Consider the following 10,894-nt stretch of genomic DNA (forward strand, 5'->3'; position numbering starts at 1 on the left):
CGACTAACGGTGAGTTAATGCCAAGTACCGGATTGTCACAAATTGAAAGTTCGGGTATTGAATTGTTGCATTTTAAAGTTCGGGGATAACTATATTCCAATTCACCTGAACCATTAATATTTCCTTTCTTGGGTTACCCAACAGCCAATCACCTTGGATTAAATGGACACAATTAATCAAACCCGTAAATTAATGGTTGGTAGACCTGTTCATGGGTTACCCAACAGCCAATCACCTTGGATTAAATGGACACAATTAATCAAACCCGTAAATTAATGGTTGGTAGACCTGTTCATGGGCCAGGTTCGGGTTTAGCTTTTGCCAAATTTTGAATGGAGCCTGATCCACAGCTTGAGCCCGATACAGTGTAAGTCAGGCCCAAAGCCTGGCCCATGAACAGGTCTAATGGTTGGGTTGGGCGGGTTAACATGTTGGGTTAAAAAATTGCCATCTCTACCATCAATGAAAGTTGGAACTCCGACTCTGAATTGGCATATGGATTTGGCCATATCAGCATGCTTAATTAGAGTGCTCAACCCTAGCTTCGTCTATTTATGCAGAGGGGACTACAATAAGACAAAGCTTCACTTAGACTCGAGCCATTTGAATTGAAAATAAAAAAATAGGAAAAATTCTTGATAGGTACCCTATACTTTAGGCTAAGTGCAAATTTAGTGCCCGAACTTTCATTTTGCAATGATTTAGTACCCGGTGTTAACCAGCTGTAGTGACATGCAAAAAAGACAAAAATGCCTTTCAAGTGTCATCTAATTTTCTTTATCAACCATCCAGTAAAACCAGATCGACAGTGCCGCCTATTCATCCTCTCGCCTCTTCTCTTCGAGGGAGAAACCTTTTCAAGCACTTCTGCTTTCTTCTTCTCACTCACCATTACCTTTTTGTTGTTGTTCTTTGGGATACTGCACTGCACTAGAATTTCTTCTATTCTTTTGGGGGTTATGATTTTCCTCAGTTATGGATTTGAAAAGGCTTGTATTTTCGAGCAGTTTTCTCATTCTATCTCTTCACGGAGAAAGATAATTTCTGGTTTTGGTTTGGGTACAGGGGTTTCACTCTTTGTTCTTTCCATTATTTTGCTCAGCAACCCATTTATTAAGGGCTCTCTGGTCAATCCAATGTTTCAAGGGTTTAACAGCATTACGGGTAATTCTTCCTTTGTTTCGTGGCCATTCTCGTTTTCAAACATTCCTACTCTTTCTTCTTCTTCTTCTTCATCTTCTTCTTCTTCCGGCATCCGAAACTCCACTAATGTTTTGCAGACGAATGTTTCCGTAATCCACGTACCCGCCTTACACTAGAAGGAGATGGCAGTTGAACGAATGCGGGCTGTGATGTCCATTTATTAGAGAGAGACGACGAGAAAATTTCTTTAAAAGGCTGTGATGGGTCTCGTTCGGAGGACGAAAAATCCTCCACCTTCAACTAGTCCGACATGCCCGATCAACGCGCTGAAACTAGGGTTGTGTTTGGATGTTTTTGGCGGGTTGGTGCACGTTGGATTAGAGAACCCAGTGGAAAATGCTTGCTGTCTGGTGCTTAGAGGTTTCCTAGAGCTTGAAGTAGTTGTTTGCCTCTCTTTCATTTTCTTGAAAAAGAAGATGATGAACAGTGTTTAAGGGTAATTTTGACATTTTTTAAAGTCTTAAATCGCACATGAAGTCAGGTGATATACATAACTGACGGTCCATTAACGGTATATACTACATTGTCTCAAAATTAAAATTCGGATACTAGATTGTCGCATTTTAAAGTTGGAGTACTAAATTGGCACTCAGCCTAATCGGGAATTTTCTCAAAAAAATAGTCAAACCAACATGTGACTATGATTGCAAAAAAATTGAACCAACTATTACAAATATAGGGTGTACCAACTCACTTTACAATGCAATCAGAATACTAAGCGGGTGTACCAAAAGGTGATCTTTCAAAGTCTTGGTGAAGGGTGCATAGGAATGGCAATTTTCTCCATCTCCAATGGGTATCCGATTTCCCCAATCCGGTGGGGTCAAGGACGGGGAATGAGGTCCACGCCCCGAAGATTTCTAAAATTTTAGGAAGTCAAGGAAAAATGAATTTCAAAGCAGGAAGATTTCTCCTAATCTTCTTGGGAAAGAGATGGCCCCTTCTGCATTCAGCTGCTTATCTCCTCCCCCTCAAGCAACCCTCTCCGGTTCCTACTCGCTCTAGTACAACGTCAAACAACCATTTTTTCTGTTCGATGACTCAGTAGTCTCCAACAAGGTGGTTGCGTTGTTGATAGAGAAGATGCCCCATTTGAATCACCAGGAGATCCTTCAATGGTGGTAGTTCTCTCTTTCCCGCTATCTCTCCTTCTCTCTCTTTCTCTCTCCCCTACTCTTTCACTTCCCCTATTCTGCCACTGCCATTTGGTAATCCCTCTTTCACTCTCCGCCACCTCTCTCTCACTCTTGTCTCCCTATCTCCTGATCTCTCTTTCCGATTATCTCTCTCCTTCTCTTTCTTTCTCTCTCCCCTCCTCTTTCACTTCCCTTGTTCCGCCACCGTTGCTGCAAGTTGCATGAGCGGGTTTGGTAACATCTCTGTCACTATCCCTCTGTTAATATTCCCGTTATCTCTCTATCTCTCACTCTCTTGCTGCTCACTCTCACCTCCTCTCTCTCTATGTGTGTACATGGAGGGAAACTCCATCTTTCTCTTATTGTCAAAGAAGATTGGTTACTGGTGAAATAAGATACCTAAAGAGACGGTGATTGCAATAGTCTCTCTCACGGGTGATGATTCTTGCCAAGCTTACAAAAGAGGGATAAAGGGTAAATTTGGGCTTAAAAAAATTATACGTCACATGGTATCACATGTGTACGGATTTTGACGGAATATTAAGAAACGCTAACGACAAGGGTAGAGCTAGGTCAGAAACAGTAGAAATGGTGTAAGACAATATTTAAATAGTAAGGGTAGAGTTAGTCAATTACCTAAACCATTAGGATAGTTTAAGAAATTTGTCTTTCTTTCTAACTGGTGTAAAGTGCACCTACTATATAAAAAGTTGCTTTGTTTTACATACAAAAAATAAGAATTATAAAAATTCTTTATTATATATGTATTTGTATGTATGTATGTATGTATGTATGTATAATAAAAAATTATTTATTTATTATACTAGGCTTGATTAGGCTCACGAGCATCACGAGCCGAGTTTTACTAGGCTCCAACTCGGCTTGATTAGCAAATGAACCTATATATCGGGCTCGAGATCAACTCAAAACTTAGTTTAAACCAAGCTGAGCCGAGCTTTTCATGAGGCTTGTGGCCACCCCTAGATCTCACATGCCCATGGAACATTACTGTTGTGCATTAAGAACATTTCTCTTGTCATTTATGGAAATATGTGGGTAGTAGATCCAAAGAGTATCATTACCAACTAGAGAGCTGTACTTTGCATCTTTCGTCTTTATTTTTTCAAAACATAAATAACGGAGAGCACCATATGGGAGATCGGATTTAGTCCTTATAAAATTATCCTCACAACCTTTTGCTGCCTTGCATTGGAAACAACTTTATACTTGCATTTTTTATTAATGAGGAGATATTCTCAATGCACAGCTAGAAGGGGTTGTGATGACGGTCTTGTGAGGATCAAATCCGAATTCACCAAAAGGTTGGAGGGTGGGGATCGGACCCGTCCAATCCAAAATCAATTTGGACGGATTGGACAGACCGACAAGACATATGGATTGGAACAATCTGATCCAAAATATTTATCAGATTGGATTGGACCTGGTCCGTATGTAACAAATTTATATTGGATTGGGTTGGATTAAGCCAATATCTGGTCCCTTGATATAAGATAAGATAGGTATTTCTAAGCATGATAGAACCCGTCTTTTAAAAACCATCCTGGAGGCCAAACCATTTTTGCCTCCGGCGGTCATGGCTCACTAGTTCGACCAGTCGGGTTAAACAGTTCAGACCGTGTTGTGTCAATGCAAGTATGTATATATACATATACACCCTCGTTACGGGTCTGATATGTTTGAAAAAAGACAAGACATCCAATTTTTATGTATATCTTGAGTCTATTTTTCAAAAATACAATACAATACGTCCAATATCTTATCGAAATTTTAAACCTTGGATATATTACATGATCATGATTCACTCAAATAGCACCCTACCTTCAATAGAGACACGACATGAAGTTGAAATGTCATCTCACATTAAAATCAAAATCCAGGCAAGGTGTCAGCATGAATTGACCATCTAGAAAGACGAATTTTTTCCCTTTATGATGAATGCTGATGTGGCAAGTTTAAACAATGGGATGGTAGTTATGAATTTCCATTTTTTGTAACACACTTGGATAAGTGATTTCTAAACATATTGCGGTGTTAGTGTTCTGCCACATCAACACTTATTTGGATTAGGGCTGTTCATAGAATGTCAAAAACCGACCAAACCGGCCAGACTGATTCAACTCGACCCGATGTGGCCAGTTTTTAACTTAATTTGGTTGGTTTCGGTTTAGAAATATGCATAAACCGACTGATCAGTTCGGTTGCGGATTATTACTTTGTAAACCGAAGTAAACCGACCCGAACCGGCCATATGAATGATGCTTGCATGTTCTAGTTTAATCTTTGCAAAAAAAGCAAAAAAGACAAAAGTCTTTTTATGAGATAACGTGCAAGAGGGTGGAAATGTGAAGTCAAACTGAGTCTTAGGCCTAGCTTTCAGATATAGTATGACAAGTCTGGATTTTTAATGCTAATAGGACAGTAGTAAGAAGTCTAAGGCCTAGCTCTTAGGTCTAATCTGAGCCTTAGGCCTATCTCTCAGGTCTAATCTGAGCTTTGCAAGTGACAACATCAAACTTGACGAAGTGCTTGATGGCTTCGAGACGAAGTTTCGGCTGAAACTGAACAAACTGACCGATCGATAGTTTTTATTGCAAAATGGTTTTTTATTTCTCTGGTTCGGTTCGATTAATTTAATAGTTAACCCGACATAATCGATTCGGTTGAAAAAACTATGTATAACAAAACCGAACCAACCTGTGTACAGCCCTAATTTGGATAAAGACTTTGGCAAGGGATTTTAACGTTTTCAATGGATGGATAAACAACTTACCCACTATCGATTATTGCAAACCAGTACTCTCCAGAAAGGACCCATTATACTATCACTCGGTTGATCAATTTACCCCATCAGATAATTGTAAACAAACAATGCCTTTATCTTTTTTATTTGGGGTTTATTTTTCTTGTTTCATAATTTTTAAACAGTAATTTTTATAAATAAAAATAAAACCGGTGTTAATTTGTAGTCTAACTTGATACATATCACTTTCACTCGGTAGCTTGTGGAAAGGAGATGAGAAATAAAGATATGTAGTTAGAACTTTAAATGCCGCTGATAGTGGTTTATATATATATATATATATATATATATATATATATATATATTCAATTTCTTGGTATTTGTCATAAAAAATGAATAGAGTAAATTGAAAAGTAAGAATCTTTTGTGTTCATTAAACAATTTCTATTAAATTACATGAACGGTGTGGGTATCATAAAAAATCAACACTCAATGATGAACATTTTGGTAAATTCATCAATTACCATAACGTTTGCCTCATTTTTTAATCAAATTTATTAAAATGAATTGTTCTTTGTCTTTTAAGAACTGGCAAGTTTTATTGTGAAAATGCTTCATTACCAATATATTAATTTGATGATACCCACACACCAGAAATGTTAGTACGGGTGCAATATTTAGAACCTAATAAGGTATGATGTTTGGTATAATGGTGCTGTTATCTGTTGCAGCCATGAAGTGCAATGCAAAAATTCCTTATTATGTAAGTAGAAGCAACACATGCGAAATTTTAACATAACAAAGGAAATATTTATATCAAATCAGCCTAGCAAACAATATTCGACCATAATCGCTTATGTGGCATTGATGTGTCACTGAAACGGACTTATAGCAGACACACAACAGAATTCAATGGCAACTGGGCGGGGCAGGGCTGGGGTTTTTCTGCCCTGTATCCGACTCCGAATTGAAATTCTTTTGCCCGAACCCTGATAGAGCTAAAAATCTTAATTTCATCATCGTCCCCACGATGAACAAGGATCCCCGAGTTTGCCCCACTCCACTTTGATCATTTTTACTTGTATATTTATAAATTTATTTATTTATTTTTATTTTTTTGAAACTTGCCTAAAACTATTTTAAATTACATAATATATTATGATATAATATACATGCTATGTATTAACAATTTTTCTATGTATTATGTTATATAATACTGTTGGGGCGAGTTTGGGTTCGGGGTTGGGGCAAGGTGGACAAATACAGTCCCCACCCTGTCCCTAACCCCTAGAGTTTCGAGTTTTCCCTAAACCTTCTGCAAACCATGACTAGTGGTCAAAAAAACCCGCCGAGCCCTATGTGGATGGGACAAGTTGCCATCTCTACAGCTTGGTAGTCGGTAGGATATTTGTAAAAGAGAGGAAGGTCAAAGGGCCTGGGGTGATATCCCTGCCCAACAAGTTAGTATGGGTCGAACTGTAATTGCTAATAAATGAGACCAAAAGTATATAATTGATGATAAACTAAGGGTCGCTTGTGTTAAACGAATCGTGTGGGAGAGGCACTAGACACTTGAAAGTAGGGACATGAACACCTGGACGAATTATGGGACATGCAGTTGCTCGCATGCCACGTTGTACATGCATGGAGAAAGCCTTGGGCCCATTGATTGACAGGATGGGCATGTGTGATGATGGCACTTCCAAATATGATGGTGATGGTGATGGTGATGGTGATGGTGATGACATTGCCAAATACAACGGGCAGCGAGATGGTGCTTCCAGGGGGTAATGCTAGATGATCACTCTATGTAGACGCAGTGAAGCTCAAGTCTATTTCTTCTAATGCAGCTCATCTCAGTGTGGTGTGCTTTCTATGCATACAACTCGGCTCATCTACCGAGCTGCCTCTTGTTCTTAGTGGTGCGATGACTTGACAACAAAGGCTTTTTCTCCAAAGATGAGCTTAGGTAGCTGTGCTCAGATATGGGCGCCCGAGATGAGCTTTGGTTGGCCAAGACGTCTCCGAAGTTCTCATGTGTCTGAATTTGATTGGAGGTCACTTTCACCTTCATCACTTGCGCCCCACTTTTGAGGCCGAGGTGAATCTGCTTGGATGAAATAAGTAACTAAATGAGACAGTACGAGGCTTAATTGGTTTTTGGTCCTTGAGAATCCAAAATGTCGCGAGTCTCAATCACTAGATGTGAGGCGATTGTAGCCGTTGGAGATCCGTCATCTAGAGTGGTCCTGTTCTTGAGGTTGGAGAGCTCAGTGCTTAGAGTCTTCCCAAGTCATAGTTGGTCTTCTTTTATTTTCCTCCTGGGTGAGTAGTCTTCTTTTCCCGAGTTCTCTTGTTATGTTTGATTTAAATTTCCATGTTAGGTTCTCCAAAGCGTAGCGATGTTAAATAAATGGATAAGGGCCATTCGGATGGAGGAGAAAGAGCTTCCCGACTCGACCTCCTCTGATTGTCAGGAGTCAGGGCAGCTTGCTACAATCTCTGAGCAACCTTATAACCAGCTCGATTTAGACCCTTCTGAGCCGTTCACCCCAACTCACACAACCCTAACCGACCTAGAAAGGATTCAACCTCTCTCTATGGGGTCCTTGAGTCTTATCAGTTTAGGCTTTCTACATCTAGTGAGGCCCTTTGGCATATTTATGAGTAGGACTTTGAGGTCAGGTTGAGGTTTCCTCTCCCGCACCCAATCACCAACATCTTGAATTACCTTAGAATTACCCTTGGGCATCTCTCCCCAAACACGTTCAAGATAGCCATAGGGACTGCCTCGGTAGGTTATGTGCATGGAATCCCTGTTAACATTAGTCTTTGGGGGCCTGTGCTTGATTAAGCACCACCCCAAGCAAATATTGCATAATTAATTCAGTTTTGGTAGCTCCAAGAAAATCCTTGATGATGGCCTTCCAAAAAAGGTCTTAGAGTGGAATTCGATGTACTTCTTCGTAGTGTAGGACAAGTCCTGGCCCTTCCTAAATAGGTGGGATAGCGTCAACAACGACTTTGATGGCAAACACCTTCACACTGATGAAATAGCTTGGGTTGGGGAGAATGTCGGTCTGAAGCTACAGGTCATTGACTACCTGTCCGAAGATGCACTCTAGAGGGCAGGCTTGAGTTTGTGGTGTCAAGGTAACCTATCTTACCCAACCTTAGATTTGCCTGACTACCATTTCACACTTTAATCATTTTAGTTTTATTTTACTAAGTCTACTGACTGGTATTTTGTTTTGTCAGGAAATATGGCTAGAGGAAACGTCGAAAGAATTGCCGAGAGAAATCAGGAGTTATCCCAGCTCGATTATCAGCAAAGTAATCAAACATCCCATCTTGGTTATGCATTGAGAACGAACATCCAAGTTGAGTTAAAATGAACTAAGATAATGAGATGGAAGTGTTGGAGAAGAACTCAAAACCTCATTTATAATTAAATGATTTCATTATAGATAATACAACTTCAAATTCATGTCATGCCAAATACGAAGTATAGCTTGTCCATCCATGGTCTCGTGTTGGTATGTTCCAAGTCCCAACACCCTTACTACTCTATATGGGCATTCCTAATTCGGGCCGAGTTTATCAACACCTTTTTCGGGCACAATTACCTTCTTGAGCGTGAGGTTGCTAACTCAAAAATTCCTCTTTTGGACCCATATGTCTATCTACAAGGTGGGCAACATCAATCTCAGCAGGGATAATAGCTTCAACGCCACAAGTGAGGTTGAAGGGTGTCTTCCCGGTGAATATCTACTTGTAGTTCGATAAGCCTATGGTACACAAGGGAGCACTTTTACCCACCATCCCTTAGCTTTATCAAGTCAGGCCTTTTATACTTGGAAAATGATGCAATTGGTCACCTCGGTTAAATTGTTAGTTTCAAGGTAGTTTACCGAGGTGAACCTCTGGTGTATTCCCTTCTCATTACACCAACCCTAGAATTTGATATCATCGAACTACTTCCCGTTATCCAAGACAAATGCTCGTGGCAAGCCAAATCTACAAATAATGTTCTTATAGAAGAAGTTCTGGACATTCCGAGACGTGATGGTAGCCAACAGCTTGATTTCAACCATTTCGCAAAATTCAATCACAACTATGAGATGCTTCCTTTGTACCATAGCAGGGGGGAAATGGGCCCAGGATGTCAATGCCCCCCTGTGTGAAAGGCCATGGGCTGGTATGTATTGTAGGCCGGTAGCTGGCTTACGGGGAGTGTTGGCGCGACATTGAAAACGGTCACACTGCTTGAGGGTTTGAGGCACCTAAGATAAGGCAAGGTAAAAGATTTCCTGTATAATTGGTCCCCATTGATGACGTACTGAGCTGATCTCCATTGTACCTTCTTTGCTTTAATATGATTTGCAAGAAGAGTGCTAGAATGCAAGTATTCCGAGATCGGGTCTATCCAACTCTGTTCAAGTGCCAACAGTGGAGAGACCTCAACCGTCAGGGCTTACAAGATGCTACGTCGCGGTAAATCAACAATGTTTATAGTTCTTCGAGAGTTGGAATTAATTGAGCCATCCAACTTTGAAAGTGTGTTCGCCTAAGCATTATGTGACCTAGGGATTTGCTAAATAGAGAAATTCTCAAATTACAGGATTAATTCTTGTCCATTTACCAGATATTTAGCGATGGCGGATTCATGAACTTCGTAGTACTCTATCACCTGATTAACTATGAGTTAGGAATCGTTGAAAACTGTAATCTTCTTTAGTCTGATCTCCTTGGCTAAGGTCAACCCAACTACCAGTGCTTCATATTCTACTTCATTATTTAAGGCCTTGAACCTGAAGCGTAACACATATTCCAGCTTAATATCTTCAAAACCAAGTAGGATCAATTTGGTTCCACTTCCTCTTTGGTTCGGGATCTCCTACCCACGACTCCCCACATGAGATCACATCTACACATGGGGAACATCTCATGCTCTTACATGTTATTATGCATGGGGAGATGTTCCCAATGCACGGGGATAATGTTTTGTAGGTAGGTGTGGGTAGGGGATCCGGATTTCAATGAATTTTCCACATGGAGAACCCATGTTAGTTGTTGGTTTGAGTTGGGAGCAACTGCTAAGCTGGTGGACATTTCAACTGGTACTTAAACATCCTAGTTGAATGCGCACTCACTATTGAAATCTGCCAAATCTTGTGCGTTTATTGTAGGTTGAGGTTCGAATCTCACATTGAATTCGTTGAGTTCTACCCACCACTTCACTAGCCTTCTTGACACCTCAGGCTTCGACAAAACTTGTTTGAGTGGATGGTCAATGAGCATTACTATGGTGTAGGCCTAGAAATAAGGTTGGAGCTTCTAAGCATATATAATTAAAGCAAATGCCAACTTCTCAATAATAGGGTACCTGGTCTTGACATCGCGTGACACATTGCTGACAGAATAGATAGGTCACTGCACTCCTGAACAAGCACCGAGATGATAACCTCGTTATTGGCAGAGAAAAATACAGAAATGACACTTCTCCAAGCTCTAGTGTGGTTAGTAAGGGGAGCAAGCTGAGGTATTCATTCAACTCGATGTTAGCTTTGGTGCCACGTTGAGTTACCATAAACCCAAGGAATTTTCTCGAGGTAACACCAAAGACATACTTACTCAAGTTTCATTTGAGTTGATACTCTCTCAACACCCCAAATATTTTGTTTAATTCAGAAACATGATTATGAGCAGCTCGGCTCTTAGAAACCATATCATCAACATACACTTCAACATTTGTTTTCTATTAATTCTTTAATAATTTTATTTACAAGTCTTT

This window comes from Nelumbo nucifera, chromosome 6 (assembly GCF_055504915.1).
Source record: "Nelumbo nucifera cultivar China Antique chromosome 6, China Antique-T2T, whole genome shotgun sequence".
Classification (NCBI taxonomy): domain Eukaryota; kingdom Viridiplantae; phylum Streptophyta; class Magnoliopsida; order Proteales; family Nelumbonaceae; genus Nelumbo; species Nelumbo nucifera.